Raw genomic sequence first — 26621 nt, forward strand, 5'->3', positions numbered from 1 at the left:
ATCTTGTGCGCACATCCAGCCATCCCACGTGGGAAAGCATAAACTCAGGCCCATCCCAATAAGGCTCATTGTCCTGCTAGTGTTTTAAGTTCTGCCATTAGTAAAAGAGTATCAGTCCTCATCTTCTAAAAGACTCAGCTCCCCATGCCTGAGACCCTAAACCCCAGATTATTTCCATCAGCCCCAGCTGCATACGAGCCCATGAAGCAGGATATTCAGTCCAAACTGAGCCCAGTCTTATGTGGCAGCCATACCCTTCCTCACAGAGAGATGAGACCCTCTGCATGATGTCACCACAAGATAAAACCTCTTTACTATCCTGCTTTATTTTCATGCATTACTAAGGATTAGAATGGGCCAAAAGAACCCACCTAATTTCATAGTGCGAAAAGGCTGTGTTTAGCTAAAATCCCCAAAGACTCATCAATTGTAGTACTAGAACTGTGTTTTAAAATTTTATTAGCTTCCAAAATCAAAAAAAGAGGGAACATTACATCATAAGGGAGGGATCTTGCTTTATGAGCTTCCAGAGTCAGAAAAAAGAAAAGGGAAATTATATCATACATAAGAAAGATCTCACACATTTTCTGCCTTGTATTTTCCTTTCATAACCTCTTTATTTAACTACTGGGAAATTAAGGGGAAACTCACCATATCAAAAAACATTGACTCTAGTGACTTAAAATTAAAATCTGTGGTTTTTCATCTTCAGGAAAATGAGAGCTTATACTTCTACTTCTGCTTTCTTCAGTTCTGTAGGCGACAACAATTCCAAAGTTTTCATGTCCAGGACATGAAACACTTTCGAGAGGTAGAAGTAATATTTTGCTTTGTTTATTTTTGAGAAATGTTTAAAATAGGGGGAGGGGGGAAGCACAAAGAAGTATACAACAAACACCAATGGATCCATAACCAAGACTTTTGTTACATTTGCTTGAAGTCTTTTTTAATATGTAAAGAGTAAACTGTATACAGAAAGTTGAAATCAGTCATCATTCCTCCTCAGGCCAATTTCCCACTATGGCTTCCCAAAGACAGTCTCCATCATGATTTCACTGTGATTCTCTACCCACCAAGGTCAGTGCTGGCTTGTCCTGACTTGTGTGGCCAGGATCCCAAATCCCAGAAGATGGAGATGATAATTCCTCCAGTTAAGAGTCACCCACTGCTGCTCACTGGATCTTTCGCCTCATATCCTGATCTGGTCACTCTAGGCTCTGTGTGTATCAAGAACAGACACAGCCTACATGGCAAGTCCAAGCCTTCTGTTCTCTACTTCCCATTTGGCCTCCTCAAGGTGAAAGGTGAAAGCTTTCCCCAACAAAAGACACTGTAGGTCAGTCTTGTTGGATTTAAGAGACACAAACCTGCAAGAGAATCCAGGAGAATTTCGAGTTCTTGACCTCCATCTCATGAATTGCAAATAAAATGCCTCCTCTGGCTAGGGAGGTGATTTTAATGATTAAGTATGCATGCCTGCATGGTAAGTCACTTCAGTCATGCCTGATTCTTTGTGACCCTATGGTCGGTAGCCTGCCAGGCTCCACAGTCCATGGGATTCTCCAGGCAAGAGTAGTGGAGTGGGTTGCCATGCCCTCCTCCAGGGGAATTTTCCTAACCCGGGGATTGAACCTGTGTCTCTTGTGTCTCCTGCATTGGCAGGTGGGTTTTCTTTACTAGCGCTACCTTGGAAGCCCCATCTAAGTGTAAGCTGTGTGTGCGCGCTCAGTTAGCTTCAGCTGTGGCCGACTCTTTGCAACTTTATGGACTATAGCTTGCCAGGCTCCTCAGTCCATGAGATTCTCCAGGCAAGAGTTCTGGAGTGGGTTGCCATGCCCTCCTCCAGGGGATCTTCCCAACCCAAGAATAAAGCCTGTATCTCCTGCATTACAGGCAGATTCTTTACCACTGAACTACCAGGGAAGCCTCCTGAGTATAGTTATAGCAAATCACAGAAGCTCAGTGAAACTTCAGTTAATTTTTGAATCAGGTTTTCAGACTCTTCAAGGAAAGCCATAAATCTGAATAATTATGTGAAATCACTCTAGTTTTTACATGTTCCTCTTCAGCTAGACTCACCCAGTTGTTAACTTTTTGCCACGTTTTATGTATATGTATGCTACCTCCCGTGTAGCTCAGTTGATAAAGCATCTGCCAGCAGTGTGGGAGACTTGGGTTCAATTCTTGGGTCAGGAAGTTCCCCTGGAGAAGGAAATGGCAACCCACTCCAGTATGGGATCGCAAGACTCGGACATGACTTAGCACTATCTTTCTTTCTTTCTATGTATATGTATAAATGATTTCCTGAACCAACGAAAGTAAGTTATGCAAATCATGACAATTCATCTCTAGAAATTTAACCGTGTATCTCCTAAGAATAAGCACCTTCTCCATTTTTAACTATAATCACACCTAAGAAAAGTAGCAATTTCTTTATCATTTAACTGCCCATATGAAAATTTCTCCAATTACCCCTGCATTATTTTATACATTTTTTTGTTCAAATCAGAATCCAGTCAAGATTTACATATTGTATTTCATTGTTATGTCTCTTTGGTATTTTTAATCTAGAAGAGTTCTCCTACCCTCTTTTTTTTTTTAATTTTTATTGGAGCATAGTTGCTTTACAATGTTTTGTTATTTTCTGAACACTCTTGTACGTAAATTGCAGCAAGATCTTTTTTGACTCACCTTCTAGAGTAATGAAAATAAAAACAAAAATAAACAAATGGAACCTAATTAAACCTAAAAGCTTTTACACAGCAAAGGAAACTGTAAACAAGATAAGACAACCCTCTGAACAGGAGAGAATGTATGCAAATGATAAGGGATTCATTTCCAAAATAAACAAACAGCTCATGCAGCTTAATATCAGGAGCTTCCCCGGTGGCTCAGTAGTAAAGACTCTGCCTGTAATGTGGGATACCAGGGTTCAATCCCTGGGTCAGGAAGGTCCCCTGGAGGAGGCCAAACCCATTCCAGTACTCTTGCCTAGAAAATCCCATGGATTGAGGAGCCTAGCAGGCTACAGTCCATAGGGTCATAGGACACGACTGAAGCGACTTAGCATGCACACATGCACAGCTCAATATCAAAAATACAAACAACCCAATCCAAAAAATGGGTGGAAGACCTAAATAGGTACTTCTCCAAATAAGACATAAAGATGGCTAAGAGGCACATGGAAAGATCCTCTTGTGTCCTTTTAAACTATTTTTAATTGTTAGTAACAAATATGATTTATATAAATTTGTGTATGTGTGTGTACACACCCACACACTCACTCATAGGCAACAAAAGCAGGTCCACAGGTCAGCTTCATACTGTGTGTGGGGGGGGTGGGGGAAGGGGGTGCATCTCTGTACCCAGGTGTAGTCTGTCAAAGGTCCCACTTCCAAAAGCAGAGTCAATATGGTCTGTCTTGGCCCATATTATGGGCCTCCCTCGTGGCTTAGTGGTTAAGAATCTGCATGCAATGCAGAAGACCCAGATTTGATCCCTGGGTTGGGAAGAACCCTTGGAGAAGGGAATGGCAACCCACTCCAGCATTCTTGCCTGGAAAATCCCATGGACAGAGGAGCCTGGCGGGCTACAGTCTATGGGCTGCCAAGAGTCAGACACGTCTGAGCAACTAACACTGGTCCATGTTAGTGCATTCGATTATCAGGTACGGAAAGACAAAAAAAAAGGAAATAGAATTCCTTTTCTCACTGCTATTACTGGAAGGTCTTAGCACTGCCTCTGTGCTAAACTCTGAGGAGGAGGTGGATGAGAAACACTTGGAAGAAGAATCTAGTTACAAATGCCCGTGGCTGGGCTCTACCCCAAACCTACTCAATCTGGAATTTCACTTATTTTAAAAACACCTCCAGCTATTAGTCTGAATATTAAAGTGTGAGGACGACTATTCTATAAACAGATAAATTAAGAATTGGACCCTAGCCCTGGCAAATTCTAGTGAAACTAAACCATAAAATGTTATCACTGACGCAATAAATCCTCTTGAAGCCCAGAGGGAAGATCAGAGAAGGCTTCATTGGGGGACATGGATTCTGAGTGGAGTTCAATGACGATATGGGTTAATCAATGAAGAAGGAGGGGGAAACCTCTGGAAATGAGAGAAGCAGATGCTCTGCCATGTGACGTCCTACAGATTTGGCAAAGAGGATGAAGGAGAGTCTCATCTCATCCATGGTGAAGGGTTTCCATTTTTTTTTTTCCTGAAGGATTGGAGAGCCACTGAAGGGCTTTAAGCAACCATGATCCAGTGGATCAAGGAAGAGCATGTTCGACAGGCCTGAGAAGAGAGGATTGGAGGCAGAGAAATTCCATAAGAGGCCACTGAAGCTACAGAGGCAGGAAGTGAGGGAGGCAGTGCACTGGGGCAGGAGCCGAAGGGCTCAGGATAGCGAAGCACCAGGATGCTCGGGGAGATGTGGACCTGGGAGTCAGAGAAAGGAGGCTAAAGCTGTTTCTGGGCTCTTGATTCAGTCTCCTGTGAATCGGTGACTGTGGTGCCTGTTGGACATTTAGGTAATAACGTTCCTTAGGTGGTTACCTGGTCAGGAGAGCCGTGGTGAGAGCCTCAGACCCAGGAGAGGCGATGCAGTGAGCTCAGAATGGGGTGAGGAGATGGCTGTGGATCAGACAGAGGGCGTGGCTGGATTTGCCTGTTAAAGAAAGCAAGTGGTTAACCCATTTGAATGGGTGGAACCAACCACAGGGGATGCGGGTTTTGTTGCTGCTCTGGGTCCTTGGCCAACATGCTCTCTCCAGTGGTCTCTTTCCTCTTCTCCAGTGGTCTCCTAAGTGGAGGACCCTCCAAAGGAGGGTTCAAGACAGTTTGTTGAAAATGAAGAGAAATTGTTATACATACTATACTTTTTTTTTTAAATCTCACCTTTTTTACTTTCGTTTACATTTCGTAATGGATAAAGTGAATTCCCAAAGTAATGTGGATGGATGGATAGGTAGATAGATATCACTAATAAATAACCAGATATTAGGAGCACATGCTGAAATATATATTTTTTGCTACCTACAACAGTGAAAAATCTTGAATGACCACTTTTCTGCATGACACAGCTCAGGAAAGGACTCAAGAAGGAGATGAGGGAACACGGGTGAAGGTCTTGCTGGCCCACTGCTCAGAGATCACTGGCCTCTTTCCAGTGGTTCTGCTCACTGATAGAACCCCAGGTGACAGAAAAACTTGGAAGGTGTTCAAGTCCCCTGCCTTTTCCTGTTTTGAACATATGTTTAGAATCTTAGACACTCAGTGTTGGAAGAATCTTTGAGGTTGATTAACTCGTTTTCTGCTTCCCTGAGAAGCAAAAAGAAAAAGGCAGGTTTGAGAAGAAATTTGGGGTCTGAGGGAGAAAAAGGAGAAGAAAGTGGAGAAAAGCCCCCCTTTCTTCACACATTAACCTAGAACTGGTCCTGACTCTTGCAGGTTATATTGTTTTTCTGGTTCTCTGACTTGTGTGCAGGCATTTTGGGGGGCGGGGAGGAAGGGTGGGGTTGGGAGTTAGCTGTTAAAGTCAAGAAAAATAAGCAGAACCTGTTTCTTGACTTGCCTGCTACGTGATCCGCTCTCATCCTAACTGCCAGTGTGTCTGGGAGTAGAGTGGTTTCTGACGGCAGGCGATGAACTCACTCCAGGAATACCCACCTTTGACCACCTGTGATCGTACGTCATTGGCTCAGGGACAGAACTCCTGGTGCCCAGGCGTATGTTGTCAGCAGGGCAGCCCCGAGCTTTGGATTCATTTGTGCCTCATCTTGTGCTCCTCAGTGTGGAGCAGAGTGAGGCTCGGACTCTCCTGCCAAAGGCACTCATGTGCTAAGCAAGCAGAAGGTAGAAGCCTGGGCCATCTGTCTTCACACTACACCCAGACCCTCCTGGGAAAGGAAGCCTTGGGATTGTGCGAAAGCCCAGCTTCAGGCCAAATCGTTTTCACTCCCAAACACGTTCTGACTTGTGTTCTGAGTAAATCTCAAGAGGCTTTAAAAGACACAGCAGAGTCAACACAGACACCAGAACCAGAATACCTCTCCTTGAGACACAGCAGGACTGGCCCTTGGCTTTGTGTCACTCACTCTTCTCAGAACTAGACTGTGGAGTTCATCATTTTTTATTTATTTTTATTTATTTTTAATTGGAGGATAATTGCTTTATAATGTTGCATTGGTTTCTATTGAGAAAAGTGAAAGTGTTAGTCATTCAGTCATGTCCGATTCTTTGCAATACCATGGACTGTACCTCTGTCCATGGGATTCTCTGGGCAAGAATACTGGAGTGGGTTGCCACTTCATTCTCCAGAGAATCTTCCTGACCCAGGGATCAAACCCAGGTCGAATCTGCAGGCAGATTCTTTACTGTCTGAGCCATTTTTATTAATTCTGCACAAAAACATGAATCAGCCATAACTATATATATTTATATATGCCCTCTCTCTGTAGCCTCCCACCCTCCTCCCATCCCACCCCCCTAGGTCATCACAGAGCATCAGGCTGGGCTCCCTATGTTAAATGGCAGATTCCCACTGGCTACCTATTTCACACATGATAATGTATATATGTCAATGCTACTCTCTCAATTAGTCCTAACCTCTCTTTCCCCTGCTGTGTCCATAAGTCCATTCTCTATGTCTGCGTCTCTATTCCTTCCCTGCAAATAAGTTCATCAGTATTGTTTTTCTAGATGCCATAAATATGCATTAATATACAATACATCATTTTTTTTTAAACTGAGGGACAATAAGAATCATAACTGCTAAAGTGTAACAACAATAATACACACAGTATTTTAAAGTATTTAAGGGACTTCCCTGGTGGCTCAGTGGTAAGGAATCTGCCTGCCAATACAGGAAACATGGGCTCCATCCCTGGGTTGGGGAGGTCCCCTGGAGAAGGAAATGATAACCCACTCCAATCTTCTTGCCTGGGAAATCCCATGGACAGAGGAGCCTGGCAGGCTACAGTTCATGGGGTCTCAAAAGAGTCGGACATGACTTAGCAACCAAACAACAATAAAAACATTTTAATTTAGAATCAGAAAAGCACGCTTGCTCACAGGCTATACATATAAACAGGGCAGTGCTATAGGCGGTGATTACCAAATGGAGATAGGGTAAGATTGCTCAGCCTGGGGTAGAGGTGACGATGGGATGAGATAGGGATAGTAGAAGAATGTGCCTGGATTACAAAGACAGAAATTCTGATATCCTAACTAGGTATTGCTGCTGCTGCTGCTTCTAAGTCACTTCAGTTGTGTGCGACTCTGTGCAACCCCATAGACGGCAGCCCACCGGCTCCTCTGTCCCTGGGATTCTCCAGGCAAGAATACTGCAGTGGGTTGCCATTTCCTTCTCCGAACTAGGTACTGCTACTAGAAATAATGAGTTGAGAAAGCTGAATTCCTCCATTCTCATCACATTACCTCCCAACTCACTAATTTTCCTCCTGTAGTATTTTATTTCCTGGTGTTGCACAACAAAATTGCCCAGGATGGGGAAGAAAAAGCCTGGTATTCAAGTGCACAAAGAATGAGCTATTCATTGAATCCTTCATCATTTGCTTAGAATTGTTCTTGCTGGGGGAGGAGCAGAGGGCTGAACATGTATTATAACATCCAGAAGCACTGAGGTGTTAGCTATGATTCTGTAGCAAATGCAATGTAAGAGCAAACATGTGATTTAAGAAATTTTTAAATGATTGTAATTTATGGAAAGCTTTAGGGAGGAGGTACAAAAATAAGGAAAAATAGATATTCAAATACAAACCCCATGTTACATTACTGATTTCTTTTTTTTTTTAGTTTAGTTTTATTTATTTATTTTTAATAGAAGGATAATTGCTTTACAGTATTGTGCTGGTTTCTGCCAAACATCAACATGTCATTATTGGTTTCTTAAAAAAAAGAAAATTGTACAACGAATTCTTTCAAACTCTACCTTCTGTTAATGCCATCTCAAGATGGACTATATGTGAAGAAAAATAGGCACCTCTTATCTTGTATTATTTCCTCTAAATGAAGAGGAAAAATACTACTGCTATATGATGTCTTGAAAGCCTTATATTAATTTTCTGGCTCAGAAAATTAGCTATATATACCAAGAGCACATGGTAAAAGAGGTTTACACCAGAAACAGTGGTTTTGCTCTTGCACTTACTGATTACAAGCTACATAAGATAGAGGAGGGAAAGGAGACACAAACAACTTTTTTATCATCATTATTATGTTATTGTTAGCAAATAATAATATATTCTTGCACATATTTTCCTTTATAAGGACTTTATAAAAATATGGGGGAAATTGAGTGTTTATTATTACATAATGATAAGCTCATCTCAAGTAAGATAGATTTGAGTAAGTATCTATACTTCCCTGATTTCAGGAACAAATAATCATGTTACTAAACTGACTTCATGGCTTTTTATTATGAAATCTTCAAACCTATTCACACACTATCAGCAAGCACAGTTACCCTCCAAATCCAATCAAACATTCAATTTTTAAAATATAATCTTTCTAAATGTGTATATTTCTTCTCATTTGGAAAGCTAAATTTATGTCTACCCCTCAGAGGCAGACACTGCTATACATCTTTTCCTGAGATAAATGCATTAAAAAAGCATCCGCCCCAAAAAGCCATCCTCGGCCTCTAATAAATTAATTCATTTCACAATGTTTATAAAGTGCCTTCTGTGTGACAGACACGTATATACCAGAAACTTGGATTTAAAGACAAAGAAGCCACAGTCCACCCTCAACGAGCTCAAGGTCTAGAGGGAGAAACAGATTCCAACTAAAAGCACTGAAGACAAAGGAAAGCCGGCCGCCTTCTCCGGTCTTTAGGGACTGAGGTTAGACGTGATCAATCTACACGGGGCTTTGGGGCACTAGCAGGAGTGAACAAGAAAGAAAAGCGAGGGAGTATCTTCCAAGAAGACAGGGCACGTTCTGGGTCATGGCAGATTTTGTTTCGTTTTGCGTATCAGGAAGAAGTTGTTGGGGAGAGGAAACATAAGACTGACTTTTAAAAGTTAACATTTTGGAAGACTTCCCAGGTGGTCCAGCGATTGAGACTCTGCACTTCCAAGGCAGGGGACTTAGGTTTGATCCCTGGTCAGGGAACTAAGATCCCACATGCCATGAAGGGCAGCCCAAAATACATAAACTAATTCAAAAGTTAACATTTTTCTCCTCTCTCTTTCTCTCCTTCATAACCATCCCGTAAAATCCAAGGATGGTCAAGGTGCTCCCTAGTGCCAGGATCCAGCCTCCTTCACCTCTGGCTCTGCCATTGCTAGGGCATTAATAAGCCCTAGTTATCAATGAACCTGAACTGCTTTGGCCTGCACAGCCTTCTAGGAGAGAAAAGCATCACAGGCCCAGCTTAAGAGCACTAGGCAGGAGCTCTACAGATCTCCTCCACCTTGATCCCACTTGGCCTGAACTCAGTCACATGGCCACAGCTAGTGTCAAGAGGGGCTGGAAAATATCCTATTTTGTGTAGTTCTATGCCTGGCTGAAAAGCAAGAATTCTCTTCCTATAGAACAGGTGTTGGCAAACTTTTTTCTGCAAAGGGCCAAATAGTAAATATTTCAGACCACACACAGTCTTTGTCAGGGCTTCCCTGATGACTCAGTGGTAAAGAATCTGCCTGCAGTGCAAGAGACTGGTGTTCCATCCCTGGGTGGGGGAGATTCCCTGGAGAAGGAAATGGCAACCCACTCCAGTATTCTTGCCTGGAGAATTCCATGGACAGAGGAGCCTGGCGGACTACAGTCCATAGGGTCGCAAAGAGTCGGACACGACTGAGCAACTATCACTCACTCACTCACAGTCTTTGTCATGTATTATTGTTCTTCTTTTTTGTTTTTCTTACAACTCTTTAAAAATGTGAAACCCATTCTTAGTTTGAGGCTCTGTAAAACAGGTCATAAGTCAGATTGGGCACACAAAGTCTGTCAAGCCTATGGAAGAAAATTATTTAAGAAGAAAAGTGCCCATTCCCAGCATGAACTCTACAAGATTATAAACCACTTGGAGGAAGAGATTTGCCTCATTCACCTTTCGAGGCTAGCACAGTGCTTGGTCCACAGAGTAGATGCTTAATGTGGATGAGTGATGAATGAATGAATGAATAGATGGAAGATAGGGGAGATTAATAGCTACCATTTCTTATAATCCCATTTTGTGCCAATGATAGTCTCTTAACATAGATTGTCATTGAAGACCCCATTTTCTCCAGAGCTTGAAAAAACCTCTAGCCAAGAGCAGATGAGTAAATCTGCTGGGTTTTCCACCTGCACCCCCTTAGCTTCCTAGAGTCAAGCAGCCCACTTCACCTCCCAACCACAGATGCAATTGGGTCCCAAATATTAGGGAGAGGACCTCCCTAATCACAGCTCCCTGTCCTTGACCTCCACTGCAGGCGGACAATCCCAGGAGTGCAAGGAGGTTATGGAACCAAAGGCCTTCCAGGTTCCTCCCTTTGACAGCCATAGCGGCAGCAGGAAAGCCTTGACTTGGTTTCACCCTTTTAAATATCACATGCTTGGCGGGAATGTCAGCAGAAGCCTTCAGGCTGAGCAGACACTTTTTAGTTCCCCTCTTCCTCCTCCTTCTTACACAATATCCTGAGGGCATAAGAGGACTTTTCTTGTCTAAATCAGCCTGGTGGGGTGGAGTGGGGTGAAGCGTGGATCACTCAACCGTTCCCCTGGACGTCTCCTTGCCAGGGCTCAGGAAGTGCCACAGGGCTTGGACTCTCCATCCTGAGCAGACACAACAGCCCAAAGTGAGGAGTGGTCCAGTCCCTGGCCCCTGGAAGACCTCCTCAATGAGACCACCCTCCCACTTCATTCTGCAGGAGTCAGGTAACAGCTCTGCCCAGGTTTCCTCTTTCAAATCAACATGGGATTTTTTTTTTTTTTTTCCCAGCAGGAAAACGTACCGCCTCCAAATTCTGGCAGCACAGATTGTGCTGGCTGGAATCATTGACAGAAAGGCATGTTTTGTTGGCAAACAGCAGGAGAGGTGGACATCAGACACCACAGCTCAGTTTCATTGTAGCCAGAGGGTGATAAGCAGATAAAAATGTGTCTGTCATTTGCTCTAGATGGGGCTTCTCATACATGGCTCTTCCAACGTCTGCTGTTGCTAGCGTTAAATGAAGTCTTGCAACAAAACCGGAACCACAGTCCTAATTGAGCACAGATGATTGATTTCAGTCTTGGCTCCTGACAAGCCTGGTCTTACACTTTTGATGAAGAGGAGCAAATTTCATTTTTTTCCCCAAAGCTTAAGAGCTGTCCGGAAGTGGGGGTTCATGTGAAATTCCTACACAGACTAGGGAAAGGGGGCCATGCTACCATCAACCCTGCCTTCTAAAAGGAATTCTGACAAAGTGGGACCAGTGACAAGGGCTACAAGTCATCTGAGGAAATCCAAAATTTAGTTGGTGCCTTTGTCCCTCTTGTATGAATTGGGGTCTCTCATGAAAATATCACAGTGTTTTTTCCCCCACGACACCCCCTTTAACTAAACTTACAATGAGGTAATTAAAATGGACCTCTTACTCTGCCTCCCACCAACTGCATGACTCTGGGCCAGTCACCTAACCTCTCTGTGCCTCAGTTTCCTCCGCTGAAACAATGAGAATAATAATAGTACTTACCTCCTAGGTTTGTTGTGAGTACAAAATTATACACACTTATTGGGTATTAATATTAATAGTAATAAGTATTATTAAAGATCACTAATATGTGCTGCTTTTAATATTTTGACATTAGAGATTACTCTGTGTAGAAAAATAGATGGGTTTATGAACATAAGACAAAATCATGCCTTTGCTTTTATGTACAGGCTGAGAGACTGTTGGGAAGGATTTTAGGTTGATCGAAACATGTATATACAAGACAGGACACAAACTTTAGATATTCTGATGCTCCTAGAAATTAATGATAAATGAGGGGCAGGAGGACTAAATGGTTCCTTTCAATAAAACTATATCTTTTAAAATGCTCCATTAAAGATGATTATGAATATCAATGGAATTTTAGTGTAAATTCATGGGACATTCTGGAGAAGTTCGGCTTCTGTTTCAAACAGAAATGTCTGGCAAGGACTCCATTTATCTTGGAAAATTATTTTAAAAGTTCAAATCCATGCTTTCTGCTTGTTATTTCCATCCATTTAACTACCAGCTCACTTCAAAGGCTTCCCAGCTCTTGTAGGAATCCAGAGGCCCCTGCTCTGGACTGAGCGTTTAGTAAAGCCTGTTTGGGAGGAAATTCTAAAAGCTCCGGCAGCCTCATTGAGTAGTCACACTGCCACCTAGTGGCGCAAAGGCTAAATAAGTGCAAGAGATTGCCTTGAAGCTTGTTCTCAACTTGTTGCTGCTGCTGCTGCTTCGTCGCGTCTGACTCTCTGCGACCCCATGGACTGTAGCCCGCCAGGCTCCTCTGTCTACGGGGATTCCCCAGGCAAGAATACTGCAGTGGGTTGCCATGTCCTCCTCCAGGGGCAGGACCCAGGGATCGAACCCAGGTCTCCCTCATGGCAAGCAGATTTTTTACCGCTGAGTCACCAGGGAAGCCCTCTAGCCTTCAGTTCAGTTCAGTTCAGTCGCTCAGTCGTGTCTGACTCTTTGCGACCCCGTGTATCGCAGCATGCCAGGCCTCCCTGTTCATCACCAACTCCCGGAGTTCACTCAGACTCACGTCCATCGAGTCAGTGATGCCATCCAGCCATCTTATCCTCTGTCGTCCCCTTCTCCTCCTGCCCCCAATCCCTCCCACCATCAGAGTCTTTTCCAATGAGTCAACTCTTCGCATGAGGTGGCCAAAGTTCTGGAGTTTCAGCTTTAGCATCATTCCTTCCAAAGAAATCCCAGGGCTGATCTCCTTCAGAACGGACTGGTTGGATCTCCTTGCAGTCCAAATCATGTTTTCTTTCTACTATTGGAATCCCATGTTAAGGAGAGAAGTGGGGTGGGGTAAGGGAGAAAAAGAGAAGGAGAGAAAATCAGGGCAAGTAGACAAGATCTTTCATTGGTCTGAGGCGTTAGTAGCAGCTGCTTCTGGGTGAAAATTTCTAACACCAAGAATGTGGAAGAGAACCTGTGGTTCACTGGCAAAGTTCAAATTGTGGTCCCAGGGGTTTTGGTTAAAACCATGGTTCCAGAATCAAGAAATGAGTTTGAATGGGGCCTCTGCCATTCACCGGCTATGGACCTTGAGTGAATTACTGAACTGCCCCATGCCTTGGTTTCTTTGTCTATAAAATGGGGATAACAATAACTTCTTTGTGGTTTATTATGAGCTCCTAGCAAAGAAGGCAATCCATAGCATTATCTATTGTCATGACTGTTTTTAAGAGGAAGATGCTGTAGAAACTGCTATCTCACAGGTCAGGCGGTGCAGGACCGTGGGCCGAATGGTTGAGCAAACGGGACAACCAGATTCTGGTTCTGCCAAAAAGTAGCTGTGTGACCTTGGGTGGATCACATATCCTGTTTCCTTTCCTGCAAAATGAAGAGCTTGCATTCATTGATCATTAAGGTTATTTTTTCTTTCTCAAACACTGTAAATCTAAGGCAGGTCTTCCCAATAAAACTGGCCCTTTAAGGCTCATTTTGATCTTTCTTTTTACCAAAGCCCAGAGTCAAGGGTGTCCCAGGCGTTTATTTCTACAGCTGCTGGCGGATGAGAAACAGCCAGCAACTATAGATACAACTACTGATACAGTTTTTGCTGTATCAGTCACAAGGAATAGACCAAGTATATATTTGGTCAGGATGAGAACCCAATGGAAAGTCCTAGAAACTGAAGAATATTCCTCCGTCAGAAGCTGGTCTAGGATTTCTCATACGTTTGAAGAGTTCAGAACGTGTTTTGTTTTGTTTTTTATCTCTGCTAACTAGCCTCCTTAACATGGCAGGAAACCAACAAAACCTTTGAGCTGTACAAATTCAATATATACTTTATTAGTAGTGTTGCTAAGTCTGTGCCACCCATGTTGGTTAAACTAGTACCTGATCTTGCTTCCAAGAGCCTGCAAATGCCGCCAAAACTCACCTACTGCATATAAGTATTAATAATTCCCCATTCTGTTGTTCCAAGCCAGGGACCATTCCACTAGAGACACCTTGCTCTGGGATGATAACGATGGTGGCCCAGCAAAGATAATTATGAAACAATGCTTCCTGCCCTTCATCCTAAACAGCACCCATGCAGGTGCTCAGACATTTAGAGAAATCAGAACAAAGGCATCCTGGATCTTTGTGAGGGTGGGTGTATTAATTCTTTGTGGATCCTATCACAAATCACAAACTAGGTGACTAACAACAACAGAAATTTATTCTCTTAGAGTTTTGGAGGCTGAAGTTTTAAAATCAGGGTGTCCACAAGGCCACATTGTCCCCAAAGGCTCTAGAGGAAAATCCAGTTTTTGGCTTTTCCAACTTCTGGAAACTTCTGGGGCTTCCCTAGTGGCTCAGATGGTAAAAATCTGCCCACAATACAGAAGACCAGAGTTCAATTCCTGGGTCAGGAAGATCCCCTGGAGAAGTGAATGGTTACCCACTCCAGTACTCTTGCCTAGAGAATTCCATGTACAGAGGAGCCTGGCAGGCTACAGTTTATGGAGTCACAAAGACTCAGACACGACTGAGCAACACACACACACACACACACACACACACACACACACACATTCAACTTCTGGCAGCCTCTAGCATTCTTTGGCCTGTGGCTGCATCACTCCAAGCCTGCCTCCTCCCTCATATGGCATTCTCATCCTCTCTGGTCTTTTCCTTCTCTGTATCTTATCTTACAGGGACACTAGTCCTTGAATTTAGTGCCACCTGGTAAATCAGGATGATCTCCTCATCTGATCCTAATTATACAAAACCCTCTGTTTCAAATAAGGTCACATGCACAGGTTCTGCAACATGGACATATATTTTGAGGTTGCTACCATTGAAACGACTCAGTTGAGTAAAGAAGACAGGGCAGACACTTAGAAAGACAAGCAGTCAGCCTCTGTACCCCAGTTCCATTCACCCATGCTGAATCAGTTAAAAAAAGGGAAAGTCACTCAGTCATGTCTGATGCTTTGCGAGCCCATGGACTCTAGCCCACCAGGCTCTTCTGTCCCAGAATTCTCTAGCAAGAACACTGGAGTGGGTTGCAATTCCCTTCTTCAGGGGATCTTCCTGATCCAGGGATCAAATCTGGGTTTCCTGCATTGTAGGCAGTTACTTTACCATCTGGGCTACCAGGGAAGCCAGTGCTGAACCACGGTAGCCCCCAAAGACATTCCAATCCTTGCCACTGAATCTCGGCAACTCAATAAACATGTGAGGATAAGAGCAAGAGAGATCCAAGGTCCCAATGGTTTTGAATCATTTTTGTACCCAAATACACCAGGTGATGCCACACCTTCCCATTTGTACTGGATGGGCTGGTCATTCATTCTCCATAAAGAAATCTTTGAAGAAACAAAACAAGATGCATTGGGACGTTCAGCATGTGCAGCTTGAAAAAATCCCCAGGGTGATTCCACCACACCCTGTGCCTCTTACCTTCCTCTTTCCTTGTCTTAACCTCAAAGTAGACCATTCAAAATATCTGTATTTACTTCATCAGTCAAAAAATAACTTTAGTCAGTGACAAGCGTGCTTATACTTCTCAAGTCGTTTTTGTTTTTATTCATATTAGAAATTTGACACTGGCCCCCTGTTATGTGTTAGTCACACTTACATGTGTCATTTAAAATATTCTAGAAGTTAAAAAAATTTTTTGAGTCGAAATTTCATCTGAGCAGTAAGATGTTTACATATAAGCTTGATATTATTGAAATACCATTTTTCCTCCCTTTCGAGACATTTTCTTTTTTTTAATTGAAGTATACTTGATTCACAATGCTGTGTTAGTTTCAGGTGTACAGCAAATTGATTCAGATATATATATATATACATAAAAATATATAATTTTTCATTACAGTTCATTATAAGACATTGGATATAGTTCCCTGTGCTGTACAATAAAGCCTTGTTGTTTACCTGTGTTGTATATAGTAGTGTGTATCTGTTAATCCCATTGTTGTTGTTGCTTACTCACTAAGTCAGGTCCAACTAGTTAGGGACCCTGTGGACTGTAGCCCTCCAGGTTCCTCGTCCATGGGATTTCCCAGGCAAGAATACTGGAGTGGGTTGCCATTTTCTCCTCCAGGGGATCTTCCTGACCCAGGGATCAAACCCCCTCTCTTGCATTAACAGGCAGATTCTTTACCACTGAGCCTCCAGGATGGCCTGTACTCTTATCTCTTCCCCCTCTTTCTCCTTTGGTAACCATGAATTTGTTCTCTGTGTTCGTGAGTTTGTTTCTGTTTATAAATAAGTTCATTTTCATTAGTTTTTAGATTCCACCTATAAGTACTATCGTATGATATTTGACTGACTTCACTCAGTATAAGAATCTCTAGATCCATCCATGTTGCTGCAAATGGCATTATTTTATTCTTTTTTTAGGGCCAAGCTATATTCCATTATATATATATAGCTATATATATATAACATCTTCTTTATCCATTCATCTGTTAATGGGCACTCAGGTTGCTTCCACATCTTGCCTATTATAAATAGCACTGCAATGAACACCCAGGTGCTTGTATCTTTTCAAATTAAGAGTTGTCATCTTTTCCAGATATATGCCCAGGTGTGGGTTTGAAGGATCATATGGTAACTCTATTTTTAGCTTTTTAAGAAACCTCCACACTGTTCTTCATATCGGCTGCACCAAATTACATTCCCACCAACAGTGTGGGAGGATTCCTTTTCCTCTCCTTCCACTCCAGTACTTATTATTTGTAAACTTTTTAATGGTGGTCATTTCAACTGGTATGAAGTGATACCTCCCTGTAGTTTTGCTTTGTATTTCTCTAATAGGGATCTTGAGCACCTTTTCATGTAGCTGTTGGCCATCTGTATGTGTTCTTTGGAGAAATGTCTATTTAGGTCTTTTGATTGGGTTTTTTGATTTTTTGTTGTTGTTTTTACTGAGTTGTATGAACTGTTTGTATATTTTGGAGGGTTTCCCTGGTGGCTCAGTGGTAGAGAATCTGCCTGCAGATGCAGGAGATGCAGATTCCATTCCTGTGTTGGAAAGATCTCCTGGAGAAAGGAATGGCTACTCACTCCAGTATTCTTGCCTGGAGAATTCCATGGACGGAGGAGTCTGGCAGGCTACAGTCCATGGGGTCACAAAGGGTTAGACACAACTAAGCAGCTAACATTTTTCTTACTTTTCATCTTATATTTAAGTCTTCAAGCCATTTTGAATTTATTTTTGTGTATGGTGTGAGGGATGGAGTCATTTTGATTTTGCTCTTTCAATCACTGTAAGTTAGAAAAAAGGAAAAAAAAATCTTACTGTGTGAAAATATAAAAGCAATTATTTTCATTTTGGTTCACATCCTTCTTCAACTTCCCTCTGGTAGTGAACTTGAAGTTGCAGTCAGCTGAACAATCAACACTAGTCTCAGGGGAAAATGGATAAACCAGAATGGTGCTCCAGACCCCTAAACTGACAGTTACAGGACTCACATCACTGACTGTAGAGAACAGCTCTTTGAGAGCAAAAGATCTAATGTAGTCATCTACTTAAACCCTGACTCCTACACCAGACACACTTAGACCAAACATCAGAAAAAGCAGGCAGCATTGTTTGTCTTCTCTTAGCTGTTTCCCCTTTCCAGGTGAGCTGTGATGTTGCAAAACCAGTCAGAATATTCTGGCCAGAGACCTACATCCCCTGTGTCACATGTCAGGGTATTGATAGAACAGATGTTAACACATCATCTGCAATGATGAGGGGTTCTTGAACTGAAGGTAAATTACTAGGGTTTGGTGGGAAATTTTTTGGATTAGAATAAGAAACAAAAAGTTCTGTATGTGAGCTGAGATTCTAAACTCCAAATACTAACTGTACAAGAAGGAAAGAAAGTCAGGATTCAATGATGTACTGAGAAGAACACGAGACTTAGAAAATCTGGGTTTGGACCTCTGTTCTACTATGTGCTTGAACTCCGTATACCTTTCTGTAACAAGAAGAATTTACCAGGCTTTGGGAGGATCAAATGAGATATTATACGTGGAATTTTTGTTTTTAAGTGTGATTATTAGTTCTAATAATAGAATTAGTAATGAGTATAAAATACCAAACTCCAGAATGTTTTTTGCCGTATATACAAAAACAAAGAAAAATACTGAGATCATTTGTACCCTGGAATAAGCAATCTTAGTAAAGCACAGAATTTGAACTAGATAGTGGCAAAGTGCCACATACCAGAACTAACACATTAGCAAGGAATCATGAGGACCCTCTGGAGAAAATAAAGAAATGCATGAATGAGTGGTATGTGAAAACCCAGAGCAGCTGAAGTCATGCAGCACCTTGAAAATTGAGGGCGCCTGAGAAAAGAGAGTGGCTAGGTATTAAGAGCAGGATATACACCATGGAAAGGTTGAAATTGAGAACATCACAGTTTTAATGAGAAAAGGTGCAACCGACAGCAAAGAGCCCCATGACAACAAAGGTGAGAGAAATTGCTCATTTCATGGCAGAGTCTTGCTGCTGTGACTTCCAGGAGAGGAAAGCAAGTGAAGTCAGGACTGTGGAGTGATTATATTATTTAATCCTGATTAAGAAATAGTGAGTGCATTTTCTTCCATGTTCAAAAGAAATGGAACAGAAGTGGGTTGAGAAGAAAGAGGTATGGGGGAAGGAGTCCACATATTCTATAAAGTGAGGTTTCAAAAATCATCCATCTCTATGTGGATGGGTGTGAATCTCCTATAACCTTCCATTTCTAATGTCTAGTTGTTTTATTTTTTTTTTCCCCTCAAATCATACTCTGGCTGCCTCACTGACCGGCAGCTAGCTGCTGTCTTGATGGGCCTGTTGAAATCTTCCTCTTCTAAGTGGTTCTTGTCACACAGAACTTCTCACATGCTGGGAAGGAAGTCTTTAGAAAACCCCACAGACGGCCTCCTCTCCCCACCCCCACCCACTCCATGTAGACCTTACCTTTCAGTTTCTAACTTCCCGTCAAGGGCAGAAAGGAACTGCCAGGCTCGGTGACAACGTGTGTTTTCGTGTGTTGAGAGGGATGTGGGGGCTGAGAAAAAAAAGAGCAGAACATTTCTGTCCTGTTTTTCCTATGCCAAGGAGTATCTTTCTCAGCCATCAAGAATGTTTTGTTTCAAATTTCATGTGTTTGGCAGTGAGTTCTCTTTTGCTGGCTCATATTCTTTTCTATATGAAAATAGAATAGCCATTAGAAATAGTAGATGAAAATAAGATTTCTTTGGGCTGACACTTGGAGACACAGAAAAATGAAATGACTTATATTGCATTACCATGTGGACATTAAACATTATCCTAAGATCCAAATAAGCCCCTAGAAAGAGATTTATAAAAACACTTCAATTATCTGTAAGTTCATTAGACAAAATGTAAATTCCTCAGAGATTACCCTCTGATTTCATATAGTTAATGCAGGCTAAGTGAATTATCTACTTTTGCTTTGTTGACTACACCAAAGCTTTTGTTGTGTGGATCACAACAAACTGTGAAAATTTCTTTTTTTTTTTTTTTACTGTGGGTTTTTTGTTTTTTTTTTTTTTTTATTTAACTTTACAATATTGTATTGGTTTTGCCATATATCAAAATGAATCTGCCACAGGTATACATGTGTTCCCCATCCTGAACCCTCCTCCCTCCTCCCTTCCCATACCATCCCTCAGGGTCATCCCAGTGCACCAGCCCCAAGCATCCAGTATTGTGCATCGAACCTGGACTGGCGACTCATTTCATATATGATATTATACATATTTCAGTGCCATTCTCCCAAATCATCCCACCCTCTCCCTCTCCCACAGAGTCCAAAAGACTGTTCTATACATCAGTGTCTCTTTTGCTGTCTCATATACAGGGTTATTGTTACCATCTTTCTAAATTCCGTATATATGCATTAGTATACTGTATTAGTGTTTTTCTTTCTGGCTTACTTCACTCTGTATAATAGGCTCCAGTTTCATCCATCTCATTAGAACTGATTCAAATGTAGTCTTTTTAATGGCTGAGTAATACTCCATTGTGTATATGTACCATAGCTTTCTTATCCATTCATCTGCTGATGGACATCTAGGTTGCTTCCATGTCCTGGCTATTATAAACAGTGCTGTGATGAACATTGGGGTACATGTGTCTCTTTCAATTCTGGTTTCCTCAGTGTGTATGCCCAGCAGTGGGATTGCTGGATCATAAGGCAGTTCTATTTCCAGTTTTTTAAGGAATCTCCACACTGTTCTCCATAGTGGCTGTACTAGTTTGCTTACTTAAAGAGATGGGAATGCCAGACCACCTGACCTGCCTCCTGAGAAATCTGTATGCAGGCCAAGAAGTAAGTTAGAACTGGACATGGAACAACAGACTGGTTCCTAATCAAAACAGGAGTACGTCAATGCTATATATTGTCACCCTGCTTATTTAATTTATATGCAGAGTACATCATTCAAAATGCCAGGCTAGATGAAGCACACACTGGAATCAAGATTGCTGGGAGAAATATCAATAACCTCAGATATGCAGATGACACCACCCTTATGCCAGAAAGTGAAGAAGAACTAAAGAGCCTCTTGATGAAAGTGAAAGAGGAGAGTGAAAAAGTTGGCTTAAAGCTCAACATTCAGAAAACTAAGATCATAGCATCTGGTCCCATCACTTCATGGCAAATAAATGGGGAAACAGTGGCAGACTTTATTTTTCGGGGCTCCAAAATTACTGCAGATGGCAACTAGAGCCATGAAATTAAAAGACACTTGCTCCTTGGAAGAAAAACTATGACCAACCTAGACATCATATTAAAAAGCAGAGACATTAGTTTTCCAACAAAGGTCCATCTAGTCAAAGCTATGGTTTTTGCAGTAGTCGTGTATGGATGTGAGGGTTCGACCATAAAGAAAGCTGAGTACCGAAGAATTGATGCTTTTGAACTGTGGTGTTGGAGAAGACTCTTGAGAGTCCCTTGGACAGCAAGGAGATCCAACCAGTCCATCCTAAAGGAGATCAGTCCTGAATATTCATTCGAAGGACTGATGCTGAAGCTGAAACTCCAATACTTTGGCCACCTGATGTGAAGAACTGACTCATTTGGAAAGACCCTGATGCTGGGAAAGATTGAAGGCAGGAGGAGAAGGGGATGACAGAGGATGAGATGGTTGGATGGCATCACTGACTCGATGGACATGAGTTTGAGAGAACTCCGGGAGTTGGTGATGGACAGGGAAGCCTGGCATGCTGCAGTGCATGGGGTCACAATGAGTCAAATATGACTGAGTGACTGAACTGAAGTGAATTACATTCTAAGCAAATGTAAGCTAAATTTGCTGTAAAAACTGTATGAAACAGAATAACAAAACCCCATGGTTTCAGAACTGTTTATTATCAACATCCTATCAGCATTCCACTAACATCAAGAAGTCAAAAATTTACAGAAGAACAAACTTCAGAAATACTTAAAGAGTCATATTTAATTTCCTCATCCGTTAATGGTTAAGCCATCAGAGGCCATGCCAAAGACAAAATTGTATTTATGCAGGAGCTATTTGGTCAGATAACCAGGAAGATGTTTGAAGGTTCTAATTTGTAAAATGATGGTGATTTTTAGACCTGATCTTTCAGGACAAAGGGAACACAAAAGCCGAACCGATCAATATACCTGGAGAGTTCAAGGTGACTCAGCATTTGGGAGGTGGGCCTTCGCCGGCTAAACTTTACCAATTGCTGAGTGACCTGGCTTCCCCTACTTCAGTTCAACCCAGAAGGGAGAACCCAGTGGAAACCAGGAAGGAGTGCAGAGCAGCAGGTGCCTGAGATCACAGAAGAGGGAGTGATGATGCACAGTGGCATCTATAGAGGTTTACTGCCAAGGTGTTGCTCAGTCTAGCCTCTGGAGGGAAGCCAGGCACACACACAACTACCAGAGCCCCGCTCGTGCCAGCTGTTTTCTTCTTACCACATTATACCTCACAACACGAAGCTGAGGTGGGTCATCTACCATTCCCTCTCCACCTTCTCAAGTCGCTGACAAAAATGTAAGGGGTTGTCACAGTGGGGGCTGCCACTGCTTCTTCCGCTGCCAGCCCCTCCTCCCTGGGCTTTGACCAGCCTGTAGCAGCCCTCTCCTTCCCCAGGAACTCAATTTGTGGTGAGAGGCACGTTCCCACATCCTGTTAAAAAGGGGCTTGATGCTGCCTTCAGCATCAGAGGCTCAGCCAACTGGAATCCATAACAGCTCATTTGCCATGAAGTAGACAGGGAGCTTTTGGGAATAGATTCATGGCGGGGTTCAACGCTCCTTAAGAAGCTAATAAAATCTTTTCTCCTACTATCCTCTGTCTGACCAATCATGGAGAAATTCAAACAAATTCAGCCCATCAGCCAGTATGTTTATGTATATATAATTATGGCTGATTTGTGTTGTTGTGTGGCAGAAACCAACACAACATTAGGTCCTTCCCTGGTGGCTCAGGTGGTAAAGAATCTTCTGGCAATGCAGGAGACCTGAGTCTGATCCCTGGATCAGGAAGATTCCCTGGAGAAGGGAATGGCTACCCACTCCATATTCTTGCCTGGACAATCTTGTGGACAGAGGAGCCTAGTGGGCTACAGTCCATGGGGTCACAAAGAATTAAACGCAACTGAGTGACTTTAAGTTTCACTTTTCAACACAACGTTGTAAAAATATTTTAAATATTTAAATAAAAATAAATTAAAATTAGCAATTATGAAAAGAAATGTGTCAGGAAATATGGGAGTACTTATTTGGGTGGGGAGTGACAGAGGGGGAACATTTTTGAGGAAAAAAAAAAACAGGTCCCTGATTTTTTCATCTCCTTAAGGAAACAGAGGACACACATTAAATACATAAATTATGATTCATCTAAATATTTAGACAGTGTTAACAGCGATGAAAAGACTTTACTTCAGTTTCAATGTCTATTGTGGAACTTGCTATTTACCATCCTGAGAAGCTGTGTCATAAGTACTGTATTTTAGTCAGCTGCCATGAACTCTATCTTGACAATCAAAAACAATGAAAGTCATTTTATTATACAATTTCTAACAAAAAGGGGTTTTAAGAAATTTTATTTTCAGACTAAAATAACTGCACCCCCCCAAAAAAAAATTCTCTTTTCCAAGTTTCCTAGGTATAGCAGATCAAGTCTCTTTAAAGAGAAAAGACAACTTATCTGTGTGTGTGTGTGTGTGTGTGTGTGTGTGTGTGTGTGAAGTTTGGGAGAGCTTGGCTTGGTCATGAAGAATATATTTTTATTTTCTTTAAGCAACAGAAATCAATGAGGCTAAATACTACTATTGTTCTATGAAAGTTTGAATTGCGTGAGTCTAATCCAAATTTTCACCAGTCTGTTCTTACCTCAGGGGTGGTAAATTTATCTGGCTTATAGAAAAATGTGCTATCTTTCCAGTCTTTTTGCTATACTTCTGGTCAGTCCTGGGCTGAGTGGATCCTAAATTTGAACAACATGAGCCATCACTTCGGCAGGAGCTGGGCTCTCCCAGACCCCTCATCTGGCTTCTTCACTGGGCAGGAGTAGGGCTGACTTCCTGGAATGCTTTCCCATTACATACGCATCTCCTCTCGGCCTCATATTATCCTCTGATGTCACTCTATATGGGGTTCTGTTCTGGGCAATAATGAGTGGTAGGAACTAATTTTGTTCCACAGGTAGAACCAACAATTCAGACCATATTTGAGCAATCATATGTTATCTCAACATAGCAATAAAAAAAGAAAATCTATACAGGATAAAATCGATCAGTGATTAAAGAAAGAAGAGAATCAGAGGCATAGAGAAAGATTTGAAAAACTATTGTTATTTGCCAACTTTCCTCATGATTAAAAGCATTATATGCAATCAAGTAAAATCATTTTCTTTCTCTTATTCCATGGTCTCCATTTAGAAAAGAATAAGAGCATCCATAATAGGGGTTCATTTTCCTCATGAGTTAATTGCAAAAGTGACGCTACCACATCTTAAGGAAGCAAAATCAAGCTCAAAGTTATTTTATATTCTGTGTATTTGTTGGCTGCGCTGGGTCTCAGTTTCTATGCAGGCTGTCTCTAGCTGTGACCAGAGGCTACTCTCTAGTTGCATTGCATGGGCCTCTCGTTGCAGTGGCTTCTCTTGCTGAGGAGCACAGGCTCTGGGCACTCGGGCCACAGGAGTTGCGGCATGCAGGCTCAGTAGTCGTGGGTCAAGGTTTAGCTGCTCTATGGCATGTGGAATCTTCTCAAACCAGGGATCAAACCTGTGTCCCCTGGCACAGGGGGCAGGCGGGTTCTTATCCACTGCATCACCAAAGAAATCCTCAAAATTATTTTAAATCCATTAGTTACCCAAGATTTGTGGGTGTTTTATTTCATTTGTGTTTTACAAGTGAAACTTCACAAGAATGAGACTTGAAAGACAAGGAACTTTGAAAACAATCTAGTAATTGTCTCTTGTATCATTTAGTTTCTCTACAGTTTTTTGTAGATTTTAGAGTGTATAGCATTATAAAAATTAAAAACAGGCTTTCTGGTAAGATGTTTCTAATAATCCAGGAGTAAGAGGATTAACCCAAAGCTTCTGTCTTAGCACTGTTGGGACTGATAATTCTTAGTTTCAGGGGTCAGTCCTGGGTATTGTAGGATGGTTAACAGCAGCTCTGGACTCTATACATGAGTTGTCAAGAGCACTTTCTCAGTCAGCCATTTCAATCAAAGGCATTTGCAGACATTGCAAAAACTGCCCCAATTTGAGAACCACTGGATTAACCTAATATCCAAGACATATTTAAAACCAAGCAAAATCCAGTTACCAATAACAGTGATGGAGTATTACTAATTTTTCCATATGAAAATATGTAGATGAACTAGCTACAAAATAAAACATTTTCTTGATGTGTAATTTCTTGATGTCTGTCCTAAATGCCATCTCAGTCTTTAAGTATATATACTTGATTCACTGCCTTTATGTAAGTTGCTGAAAGCAAAAAAGAGTTTCTGGAATCTGGAGTTGTTAACTAGAAGTTCAGAGGATGTAGCTAAAGTATTTTTGCATCTTCCCAGGGACTGTGGAAAACATGTTAAGTTTATATCAGTGAAGATGTATAATTCTCAGAAAGGGGAAAATATGAGGTCTAAAGGAAATTCACTTCTATCAAGAGCATTTCTACATCTATGTAATTATAGCACAATGGGTAGTAGTTTTGGCTAAACATTGTACAGAGATTCCTTGAATTAAGATGGTTCAATTTAAAAATTTTCAACATTATAATGATGCATCTAGCAGAAACCAAACTTTGATTTTTGATCTTTCTCTAGGCTAGTGATATGTGGTACTATACTCTCAGGTGATGCTCAGAGCTCCCAGTCAGCTGAGCAATCAGGAGGGTTAACAAGGTTAAATCCCAGTACACTTACAACCACTCTGTACCTAGACAGCCATCTTGTTTTTCTTTCAGTATGATATTCAATAAATTACATGAGATATTCAACACTTTATTATAAAACAGGTTTTGTGTTGGATGCTTTAGCCCAACGAAGGGCTAATGTAAGGGTTCTGACCACATTTAAGGGAGACTGGGCTAAGCTAGAATGTGCTGTAGGTGAGGTGAATTATATGCACTTTCTACTTTAGGTATTTTCAGTTTATGATGGATTTATTGGGATGCAACCCGATCATAGGGCCATCATAGGGCTTCCCAGGTGACTCAGTGGTAAAGAATCTGCCTGCCAATGCAGGAGCTGCAGGAGACATGGGTTTGACCCCTGGGTCAAAAAGATCCCCTGGAGGAGAAAATGGCAATCCATTCCAGAATCTTTGCCTGGGAAATCCCATGGACAGAGGAGTCTGGCGGGCTACAGTCCATAAGATCGCAAAAGAGTTGCACAAGACTTCGTGACTAACGGCAGCAACAACAAACCCCATCATAAGTGGAGAAAGATCTGCACAAATACATTAACAGATGGAAAAAAATAGAAAATTACATCAAATAACTGTGGAAAATAAATTTTTAGTAATTTGAGGTGAAATGTTTGTTTTACTTAAAATATCTTAAACTCTGAGATCTCCTACAATAGATTCTGAAATACCTTTTCTTAAGGATAAGGTATCCTTAAGATCCTTAAACCATTAAAAGTTTAAAAAGTCCTGCAAACTAATGTAAGGTGTTAATAACATGAGAAATGATGTAAATTATGTGAGAACTTTCTATATTATCTTCTGAATTCTTCTATAAATCTAAAATTGTTGTAAAAAATAAAGTAAGGCTTTAAAAAGTTGTGTAAATAATAGGCATTGATACGGATCAATTGTTAAGGGAAAAAAGCAGAATTGATACTGAAAGTATTTAACAACTAGAATCGCTTGGGAACCAATCAGAAATGGCTACTGATGGTTTATCTTGCTGAGCTGGTGTGTAGCACAGGAAAAAAGTAAAGTGCAAAGCAGAGCTTCCCACATGTACAAAACAC

The 26621-nt window shown here is 41.7% G+C and overlaps 1 protein-coding gene across 5 annotated transcripts in view; it reads left to right on the plus strand.

The window, feature by feature from the left end:
• The window catches only part of FYB1 (FYN binding protein 1), a 174248-nt gene that overhangs the window by 42332 nt on the left and 105295 nt on the right, over positions 1 to 26621 (plus strand). The window contains exon 1 of one of the 5 annotated variants that reach the window (XM_070774735.1): positions 10752 to 10888. The exons of the other annotated variants lie outside the window; for them this stretch is intronic. The gene's annotated coding sequence lies outside the window, so the exon portion shown is untranslated. Of the gene's footprint in view, positions 1 to 10751; positions 10889 to 26621 lie in introns of those variants that run through there. 5 annotated transcript variants of the gene reach the window in all.

This window comes from Bos indicus, chromosome 20, assembly GCF_029378745.1.
Source record: "Bos indicus isolate NIAB-ARS_2022 breed Sahiwal x Tharparkar chromosome 20, NIAB-ARS_B.indTharparkar_mat_pri_1.0, whole genome shotgun sequence".
Taxonomy (NCBI): domain Eukaryota; kingdom Metazoa; phylum Chordata; class Mammalia; order Artiodactyla; family Bovidae; genus Bos; species Bos indicus.